Source organism: Lynx canadensis, chromosome C2 (assembly GCF_007474595.2).
Source record: "Lynx canadensis isolate LIC74 chromosome C2, mLynCan4.pri.v2, whole genome shotgun sequence".
NCBI classification, from domain to species: domain Eukaryota; kingdom Metazoa; phylum Chordata; class Mammalia; order Carnivora; family Felidae; genus Lynx; species Lynx canadensis.
The window spans coordinates 68463814-68475026 of record NC_044311.2 but is presented as its reverse complement, the minus strand read 5'-3'; positions in this window follow the sequence as shown (position 1 = coordinate 68475026).

The following is an 11213-nucleotide window of genomic DNA, read 5'->3' as shown; positions in this document are numbered from 1 at the left end:
GACACTATAGCCCTTTTAGTCGCAGTTTGGAAGGACATCTCCTGTTCATGGTTTATCTTCGCTCTTTACAAACTTGCATATCCATCAAAACTGAATATGAAGATCACCCAATTTCCAAGGCCTATAGGAATATACAAAGCTATACAGAGGAAGCTGATTTCTTCACTTTATAGCTGCAGAGGATTCATTTCTGATTATTTAGGAAAAGTTTTGTTATATTTTTAAATTCAGGCTTGTCGATGATTTTCAGTGGTAAAAAGTATATCAAGTTTGCCATACTTCTAGGAAGAGAATCACTTAGGAGAATTTAAGAAGATAAAAAAATAATTGTCAGTGCAGACTCAAGAGGGTAACGTTACAATCATTTGTGTCAAGTATACATTCCTCCGTACTCCCATTTCTAGAGTTCCTGGAGTGAATATTTTTACTTTGAAACTTTGTAGTACACATTTTGATGGGATTAGTACACATTCTAATTAACAACTTCAAAATCTTTTTTCTTCCATAAAATAAATGTGCCTTTTAAAGCTGTAAGATTTTCATGACTATTTTTCATCCTGAATTCCTTTTCTATCTTAGACACTCCTTGCTTATTTTATATGAAAAATACCTGATCTGAGCCTTGCAAGTGGTCTTTAAAAATTCAATTAGCTTTTTAAATTTATTTCATGCATTTATAGCATCAAAGAGCCACAATACTGCAAATTAATTTTGATGATGGTCTTCTCTACAGCTGTTAGTTCTAGGAAGGTATAAAAAGTCAATTTCAACTCAATTTGATTTTTGCATGTTCCAGAGAATGTGTAATTCTTAAATTAAAAAAAAAATAATACATATCTTGTTCATACTTTAAGTGAAGACAAGTAAGTGAAATGGGTTTTGGACTATTTACAAATGTTTTGTTGTGATTTAACAATGTAAACACAATATTTCCATTCCATTTAGCATTTTACAATAGAGAAAATTATAAAATTTATGAATGGCAATGACATAATGGCATACATTGCCTGTCAATATTTTATAAAAATTTGATTGCAAGCACTTACATAATTGTAGAAACTATAGGAACAAAAGAGACCAAATAGCATCTACCATCACATGGGGTTGCATTCTGCAAATAAAACTGTTTACAACCATTTGTAAATTCCTCTGTTTGAGAGATAGAGTAGGGGGAATCTCATGCACAATATTGTAGGGGGGAAAAACATGTCAAGTGTTTTAAAAAGATATTAGGATGATTGAATATGGACCTAACATCTAAAAACAATACAATGCTATGATAATCAATATAGGAAATACCCAAGTTCCTTGGGTTACATAACCTGAACTTCAAGAAATGCATGTGTTGATTTCTGTCAGAGTCCTGAGCAACAGTAATCTTATCTCTATAGGGACAAAAAAATGTTTCCTAAGGCAGTCAGAGAACAAGTGTTCATTGTTCTGCTTGCTCCCATGACATTTTAATAATTTTTAAGAACTGGAACAGGAGAAAAAGGAGTCTGTAAGGCCATTTCAACCGTATAGTAGTTATCAAAGTCCACTGGATCTGAACCAGACAGCTCTCACTCCAAAATCTTTGACATTAGACCAACACAAATATTTGCCTTGGGGGAAGTTCAAGGGTACACTAAGGAATGGGAAGAACAAAATTTGGGAAGAGTGATGAAATATATCAGTGGTTTTTATTTTACTACCTCTCACACCTCAGTTTGGGGCAGCGAGTCCTGGGAATATGGTGGGTGGAGAACCAGGAATGCTTACACTATTGAGAACAATGAGCTAACAGCTAGTGTAAGACTTCATGGGATTTCTCTAATTTTCTTGAAAAAGGAGAGTTCACCTAAGAAATAGAAAAACCAGATTACTATTAACAGAAAGGAATTTACATGACTATTGTGTATATGTGTGTGTGTGTGTGTGTGTGTATGTATGTGTGTGTGTATATATATATATGTGTGTGTATATATATGTGTGTATATATATTATATATGTGTGTGTATATACACACACACACAAATATAAAAATATTTTTTGCATTTTCAGTAGACACCCATAGAATGACTTAATAAAATCCAATTTATACAATATGTGACTTGCTTCGTTTAAACTGTAACTTGAATTTATCTATGCCTTCCTTCTCCACCTGCCCTCCTGTCCAATTATCCTGTGTAACACAGAGTTGGTTTTAGTCAACTACTATGCCTTAGAAAGTATTTTATTTTATTTTATTTTATTTTATTTTTATTTTTTTAACGTTTATTTATTTTTGAGACAGAGAGGACAGAGCATGAACAGGGGAGGATCAGAGAGAGGGAGACACAGAATCTGAAACAGGCTCCAGGCTCTGAGCTGTCTGCACAGAGCCCGACGCAGGGCTCGACCTCACGGACCGCGAGATGGTGACCTGAGCCGAAGTCGGCCGCTTAACTGACTGAGCCACCCAGGCTCCCCTAGAAAGTATTTTAAAGATATGTGTTTGTCTACATACATATCCATACCTAATTCATCGCACATTAATGGTACTTTCCATGATTTCTTTAGCTCCTACTCAATAAAAGAGTGGTAAGTAGATGTACAAAACAAAAATGAAAAAAAAAAAGAAGAAAAGCAAGACACTAATATAGAAATAAGCTAGATAAGTGAGTAAGAAAAGGAAATCATAGCCATGTTGATAGGGAGTAACTCAACTATATAAAAGCAAAGATATCTGTGAGATAAGAAATGACTAGAATCTAAATTTTTTTAAATGTTTATTTGTTTCTGAGAGAAAGAAAAGGCAGAGCATGAGTGAGGGAGGGGCAGAGAGAGAGGGAGACACAGAATCTGAAGCAGGCTCCAGGCTCTGAGCTGTCAGTACAGAGACCAAAGTAGGGCTCTAACCTGTGAACTGTGAGATCATGACCTGAACCAAAGTTGGATGCTTAGCCGGTTGAACCACCCAGGCACTGCAGGAGTGACTTGAAACTAAAAGCAAACATACAATGATTTTTTTTTAATATCAAGCTATTTTGAAATTACTTGCATTGCTTCCTTTCTTGCTTAGGGCAAATAACGAAGATTATTATATAATTAAACTTGTATTTGATAGAAAATCTATTTGTAGACAAAAAAAATGTGTGACATCATTACTAGTATCTTATCTGACTGAGTTTGCTCTAATATAATTAAGCAGATTAGGTTTTGATTTTGTTTTGTTTTTTTTTTTTTTTTTAGAAGCATAATACTCATGGCTCTGTATGACATTCTCTAGGATCTTGATTAAGAATAGCATGTATATGTTTAAAAAATATGCTTAAGGAGCACATTGCCAGAAGTTGAAACAATAATTAGGTTTGCAACCATGCACATTGCTGTATTGCTACTACTAAGAACATGCCCACTACTGGAGAAACTTGCCCAATTCTTTCTCTTGGCATATGGGTAGTCATCGTTGAAATTAGTATCTCTCATTAAATAAAAGGATGGGTGTTTATGACATCTAGTTAATTATGAAAAAAAATTTCACCTTTCTTATTTAATCTGGTATGCTTTTATACATTCAGTAAAACACCTGGTCAAATGTTCTCATCTTTCATGCCTGACTCTGATAATCATGCATCTCTCTGATGAAATCTGATGACCTGGAATAGGCCCTGTTCTCCCCGAGTCTCCTCCCCATTGCCTAAAGACTCTACAACAAACCTCCTTTCACACTTGTGTTCAGTTCTGTTCTATAAGGTTCTGGTTCTTCAACCAAGCCTCGCTTGTTAATGCATTAAGGTTTCACACAAAATTTTGTTATGAATTTAAAAAGAAACAACTATAGTGCTGCTAAAAATTAAATAGCTTGAGAAACATTTCAAAATAAATGCATTCAAGATTTTTATTGAAATGTAAATGTTAGGTGGGAAGGACAGAATATCCTGTTGAATACTACTTATGAACTCCTTATCAGGAATAATTGGATCACATTGAATCAAGGCCTGACACAGTCAGTTTTGATGTCACAGAAGGAAAGTTGCAAAGCATTTGATTCATTCCATTTTCTGGAGGGTGGCTCTTGGCTAGGATTCACAAACAACCAGGAGATAAAACAGAAAGAGGAAAAAAAAAAAAGAAGAAAAAGAACAAAATTTGAAATCCATCAACATTACACACAAGATCAGGTGTATTAAAGTTGCCAAAACAAAGTGCCATAAACTAGGTGGATTAATACAACAGAAGTTTATTTTCACACAGTTCTGAGACTACAAGTCTGAATCAAGGGTGTGAGCAAGGCTATGGTCTCTCTGCCATCTGTAGGGAATCCTTTGACTCTTCCAGCTCCTGGTGGTTTGCTGGGAACCTCTGGCTTTCCTTGTTCTACAGCTGCATGACTCCTGCATCATCACCTGGTGTTCTCCCATGTTCATGTCTTTATACAATCATCTTCTTGTCAGGGCTCCGATCATATTGAATCAGGATTCCCATCCTATTTCTAAATTGTACTTCACATTCTGAGGTACCGGAGGTTAAGACTTCTTTAGGGACAGGGGGAGAAAATAAAATTCAACCTATAGCACCAGGGTTTATTTAGCAAACTACCTATGGGACAAATTCAGTCACTGTTTCTGATAAATAACACTTTATTATAATACAGCCAACCAATTATTTTATGTACTTTCTATCACTGTTATCAAGCTACAAGTAGAGTTGAAGAGTTGTGACAGAGAATGAAAAGTCTCCTTAAATATTTACTATTTAGCCTTTTATGCAAAAAGTTGGCTAACATCTGCATTAGACTAGAGTCAGCCTGCTTTTTTGTTAATATGTTAATGGCAGCGGAGAGAGAAATATTTCGGGGGGCGGGGAAGACACTGTGGATCGGATTAAAACACACTGCCACAATACTTTGTAGCTCCTTCCATCAAAACCTGAAGACTATTTATCCATCCCTTGAATCTGGATTGAATTTACAACTTGTTTTAACTAACAGAATGTGGCAGGTGATAGCATCTGAGACATAAATTCTATGCCTCACTAGATTCTCCAGCTTCCTTTGCCCTACTAGGATGCTTCCTTCACAATGACTGGATTAGACTCTCAAATGACGAGACCATGGGGAAAGACAGAGAGGCCAACCAATAGGCAGAAGCAAGCCTCCAGATACTTAAGGAGGCTGTGTTAGATCCTTCAGCCCTGCCAAGCCCCCAGATGGCTTTGGGTGAAAGGTGAAGAGGCACTCCAAGAGAGATCATCATGAGGACGATCCAGCTCAACACCATTCAACCCACAGGCTTGTGAGAAATAATAAATCATTACTACTGTAAGCCACTAAGTGTAATGTTGATTTGTTACATAGCAGTAGATAACGGAGAAACACCAAAACTGTATGAATACCTTTTTTTTTTTTTTTTGAAATTTGTTTCAGTGCAAAATACATTAGCTAGTTACTTTGTGGTTCTGAGAAAAACAGAGATCTTCCCAGCTCTCCATCAGTTTGCTGTTCCTCAGGGAGATAGATGTTTCAGTTGCCCTCTTTCCTTAATTTTCAGTCTGATTTAAATTTTCTTTGAGGGGTTAACCAAATTCTCTAATATAGTCCTATATAACACCACTATTTCCAAATTATGAAGTAAAACTATGCTTGTTTATTAAAGTTAATTTTTGTGCAACGTGATTTGTATTAAATAATAATACTGTTTCATTTTTATGCTAAATGACTTGTGATATAATCCAACAATTAATTTTGTTATAATGTAATCTAAGCAAATAATGTGAGACCATGGCATTGCATAAATTTTTTGTCTACAGAATTTAAAAAAATCTACTTATATGCTCTCATAATAAAGAACAAATGAAATTTCCTTTACTCAAGTGTAATGAATCAGCTATGAATAATGTCGCATTTCAAAAAATATTTCATTAAAAAGACTTGCAGCTATAGTAATTTTTCAAGAGAATAATGGCACCTACCTACTAATACCCCAAAATACAGATTTAACAATAAATATTTACAGAGATTTCAGCTATTTAATTATTCTTCTTTCTGCCTCCATGTGAAAGATTTATATAGAAGAAATTTGTACAAATTAATGTCCTTTGTATGTATGTGATTTCTTTCTTTCTTTTTTTTTCCTCTTCTTCATTCTTTTTTTTTTAAGTGGATGGTTGTTTGGTTAGTTTTATTGAACACACCATAGGGAACACTAACTACAAACATAAAATACATGTTCTTAAATTAGACATAGAAGACTTTCCCTGCCTTCATTCAAGCTGCAATATATCATGACAAAGGCCTTGTTTGAGACAACTAGAAAGTTATTGTGACCTAATGAAGACAGAGGATACAGGAGATGTGAAACTCACTAATACAGAAATAAGTCAGTGCTGTCCATTTTAGATGCATGAAAGTATCTTGTTTAAGTATTCACAGAGGGCAGGAGGGGAGTGAAGTGAATAATATCTATTCTATCCCAGTGCTGATAACACGGTTAAAGTCCACACTTGCTAAGAGTCACAAATCATGAATGTTAATATGGAGAATAAAAGGAGAGTTGTAAGTTAAATTTGCAAGTGCCTGCCTCTGTAACATACTTGGTAACACTTTTAACCATTTTCATCCCTGACTTTGTGTTTTTCTCATTTTATGTATACATATGATATTTTTCCCACTTGATTGTAAACTTTTCTATTAGATAATAAAAGAAAATTGGAAGGAAAGGGCAATCTTCTATTCGAATAAAACTATCCAAGTCAATTTTACTCTAAATCTTAGCAGTATTCAACTATAGTAAATGGAAAAGAACATTCACTATCTAATAAAATGCTAAAAAATTAGTAATGAGTTAAGAAAGAATAAAGTACTAATAGTAAACCATATCTCTCTTGTGTACATGTTCACTTTACAGCTCCTCATTTAACATAATATTTTAACCAGTGAGTAACCCCTGCATATACAGCTAGATTAAAGGATTCTATTTAAAGGGGGGCCTGGGTGGCTCAGTCAGTTAGGTGTCTGACTTGGGCTCAGGTCATGATCTTGCAGTTTATGTGTTTGAGCCTCACGTCGGGCTCTGTGCTGACAGCTCATATCCTCGATCCTGCTTCGGAGTCTGTGCCTCCCTTGCTCTCTGCCCCTCTCCCACTCACATTCTCTCTCTCTCTCTTTCTCTCTCTCTCTCTCTGTCTCTCTCTCTCTCAACTGTTGAGAGTGCTGCTTCTTATCTGCATCAACTAAGATTAGCAGTGGTAGTAGCTATCCTTAATCTGTGCATTCCCAACACTGGCAGTCAACATGGTCACACTACCCCTTTCACAGGTTCCAAACTATTCATAAAACAGTTCTCCAGAAGTGGTCATTCCTATAGCCACAAATTATCAGGGCCATTTTTCAGTAATGTCCATGAGCCCTTCTGATTGATACATTCTGTTGCCTCCAGTTGCCGTGGTTATGTCATGTTCTCCTACATCAGTCTTAAGAATTAAACACATGAGGGATAGAAATTCTCTGTGTGAATGGAAACTTTTTTCTCAATCCACCCATAAAGCTTATCCGTGCTTTATCCTCCTTGCTGATAGTAGTTTTTTAAAAGCAAGAAACTGTATTCTCGGAATACAATGACTGTGGCCCAAAGAGTTCATAAGAAGAAATGGTTGAAAAATAAGCTGTTCTGTGTTTTCACTATAAAATTCCAAATGGCAAATTTAATATAAAATTTACTAATATTAAATTATCAGTCACATTTCCTACATATTCTGGTTAAGACTTAATATTTTTGGTCATCCTAAACAAGGCATAGTGATCAATTTTGAGAGACTCACTGGAAGCCAATATTCATGGGCAACAGTAGGAGTGCTACTATCCTGAGGTTAATGTAACAGGAATTAAATAAATGGTATCAGGGAATTGAAGAAGCAATAATTTGTATATTTCAATGAAAACAAGATTATGGTTTTTTGTTTTGTTTTGTTTTAAGTTTATTTATTTTTGAGAGAGACAGAGTGTGAGTAGGGGAGATGTAGAGAGAAAGAGGGAGACACAGAATCTGAAGCAGGCTCCAGGTTCTGAGCTGTCAGCACAGAGCCCAGTGAGGGGCTCGAACCCACGAACTGTTAGATCATGACCTGAACTGAAGTCGGACGCTTAACTGAGGCACCCAGGTGCCCCAGAAACAAGCTTTTGAAGAGCCATGGCATTGTGAGTCCACCTGGTATTTTTTAATCTTGATGATCATACCTATAATTTCCAAGACTGTGAATTTTTTCATAGCAGTCACTCTTGTGTTATGGATACCTTCTCAAATTTCTCTGAGAATGTTAATTATACTCCTGTCATTATTCGTTTGTGTTTGTTTGTAATATAGAATCTTTCTTCTTATGTACTGTTTATTAATTAGTTGGCTTTAGGCCTTCTGTTAATAATTATCATATTCAGGACAAGAGTACAGATAGAGGCCCATATACCATATGTCTAAATATTTGAAAAATTGTCATCCATTTAACAAACATGTTAATACATTAGGTTAAATACATTATGTTTCATATCCTTACCTTACTAAGTATGACTTCAGAAAGATAAAATTGAAAAACTTGTGTAAACCTAGGTTTTTAGATAGCTAAAGTTGGTAAAATATCAAAGACTACTGTATATTTATTACTACATGTGTCCATGTCTGGAGAAATAGGTGAAAGGAATTAAAGAGTACACTTATCTTTATAAGCATTGAGTAATGTATGGAATTATTGAATTGCTATATTGTATACCTAAACTAACATAACACAGTATACTAACTACACTGGAATTAAAATAAAATGAAATAAATTAAATATTATTTTTATAGATATAACACCATTCATAATTTTGGCACTCAATGTCTAGCAAATTGCCAATGTAAAGAATCAGTATTGGGACACCTAGGTGACTCATTGGTTTAAGCATCTGATTCTAGATTTGGCTCAGGTCATGATCTCATGGTTTGTGAGATCGAGTCTGGCATCAGGTTCTGTGCTGACAGCAGAGTCTGCTTGGAATTTTCTCCCTCCCGCCCTCCCTCTCTCTGCTCCTCCCCCACTTACTCTCTCCCTCTTTTTCTGTCTCTCTAAATAAGTAAATAAATAGAATCAGTATTGGGCTTCATACATATTAAAGATAGAACAAAATATAAACTAATGTATTAGTAATATGAATTAGTATGAAAAATATTTCTCAGTCACAAATATTGTACTATCAAAACCATAAATTGAAACAGAGAAGCAAGAAAAAGACACTTTGCAATGCATTCTTTATGTAAGGTTCTATTACATTGGTGATATCAGAAAGGATTGATGATTATTTTTTTCCTTTATAATTCCTAAATGATCCTATAGCTCAAAGCCTTGCCCTACTTCAAAGAAGAGTCTGTCACTGGCATTGACAGCAAACCTCACAAAATGTCACTGCATTTGAGCACTCGGGCATAGTTGCCTTTTGGTTTGAGGTTATGAGACAAAAGATGTGTAGAAGTTTCCTGGTACCTGAAAGGTAGTACTCAGCAGCATGGCAGGAACTTTAATGTGTGGTACCCTTTAAAGTGGGGGATCATGGGCCCAATTCTAAGGGTTGGCTCTTTAAATGGTTTTAGTTTTCTTGAATTATGTGTAGTATTCAAGAGTTATCTGGCCAACATTGCAACTGACACAGTGTAGGCTGTGTTAGTCAGTAGTATAGACTGACATTCCAGGTACAATCTCCTCGTATTTACGAGAATAGTAGAATTTGAAAATGGGGCTGGGTGGGGCGTCTGGGTGGCTCAGTTGCTTAAGCACCTGACTTCAGCTCAGGTCATGATCTCCCGGTGGGTGAGTTCTAGTCACACATTGATCTCTGTGCTAACAGCTCGGAGCCTGGAGCCTGCTTTGGATTCTGTGTCTCCCTCTCTCTCTGCCCCTCCCTGCCCGCTCATGCTCTGTCTCTGTCTCTCAAAATTAATAAACATTAAAAAGAAAGAAAAAACAAAATGGGGCTGGGTATTTTTTCTTCTAGGGTTATGGTTTCTTATTATTTGGTGTTGTTTTAAGTTACCAAGGGCAAAATTCTCTATCTCTAATGCTGATAGTCTGAGTATATCATGAGTTCCTGTTTATCTCATTAATAGTCCATCTCCCTCTTAGATTTCAGAATTTATTGGGGGAGAGGAACAGCAGGGTGGACCCAATCAACATCATTATTCCAATATCTGTTAGTCCATTGATGTCCTGACGACTGGTCTAGTTTACCTCCTTGCTTTAGTCTGAGTGGGTACTTTCTCCAGAATTGCTCTAGTAACTCTATTTCCCTGTGTAATTCTTTTTTTAAATTGTTTTTTAATGTTTATTTATTTTTGAGAGACAGAGCATGAGCACGGAGGGGCAGAGAGAATGGAAAACGCAGAATCTGAAGCAGGGTCCAGACTCTGAGCTGTCAGCACAGAGGCCGATGTGTGGCTTGAACTTACGAACTGTGAGATCATGACCTGAGCTGAAGTCAGAGGCTTAACCAACTGAGCCACTCAGGTGCCCCATTCTCTGTGTAATTCTTTTATTGTGATATCCTCCAGCCTATTTATCAGCTATTGTTTTTGCTTTTTTTATTTACTTCATGAGCCATTTCCATGTCTGTATGTCTTCAGGAATTTCTGAAAATGGTACCTGTCTGTTTTTTTTTATAGTTTTATTTTTTATATACACACACACTATACAAATAAAAATAGACCAAAAGATGAATATCTATGTATATATACGTATATACACACATGTATGTGTATAAATACAATACATACATATTTCTGCTATTGCAATACATTTGGCCTGAAGAGATGTTAAATATGATGACTTCAGATTGCAACTAGATGTGATTCCCTTAATCTGCTTTAATGAGTAGCCTACCATATGCAAGGTTTTATTTGGAATAAGAGTTTTGAAGTTATGAAAAGTGCTAGAAAGCAAAATATCTATTTTATGGATGTGCTATCTATTCTGCTGGGAAGGTTTTGGTTATTTTATGGAAAACCTTCTCCAGCAAAGCCTACACTTTGAAAGTTATGCTGGGGTTTTGCTACCTGCAAACTTTCCCAGATTTGGGTTAAATTAAGAGGCCTTCCAGGAGAGCTTTATCATAAAAGCTGCATGCAAGACTATTTTACAACCTCACCAGGTACAGTAGACAGACACAGAGTTGCTGTGGTGTGGAAGCAGAAATGCTTTCACTGGGCCATAGATCCCATAAGTAAACTTTA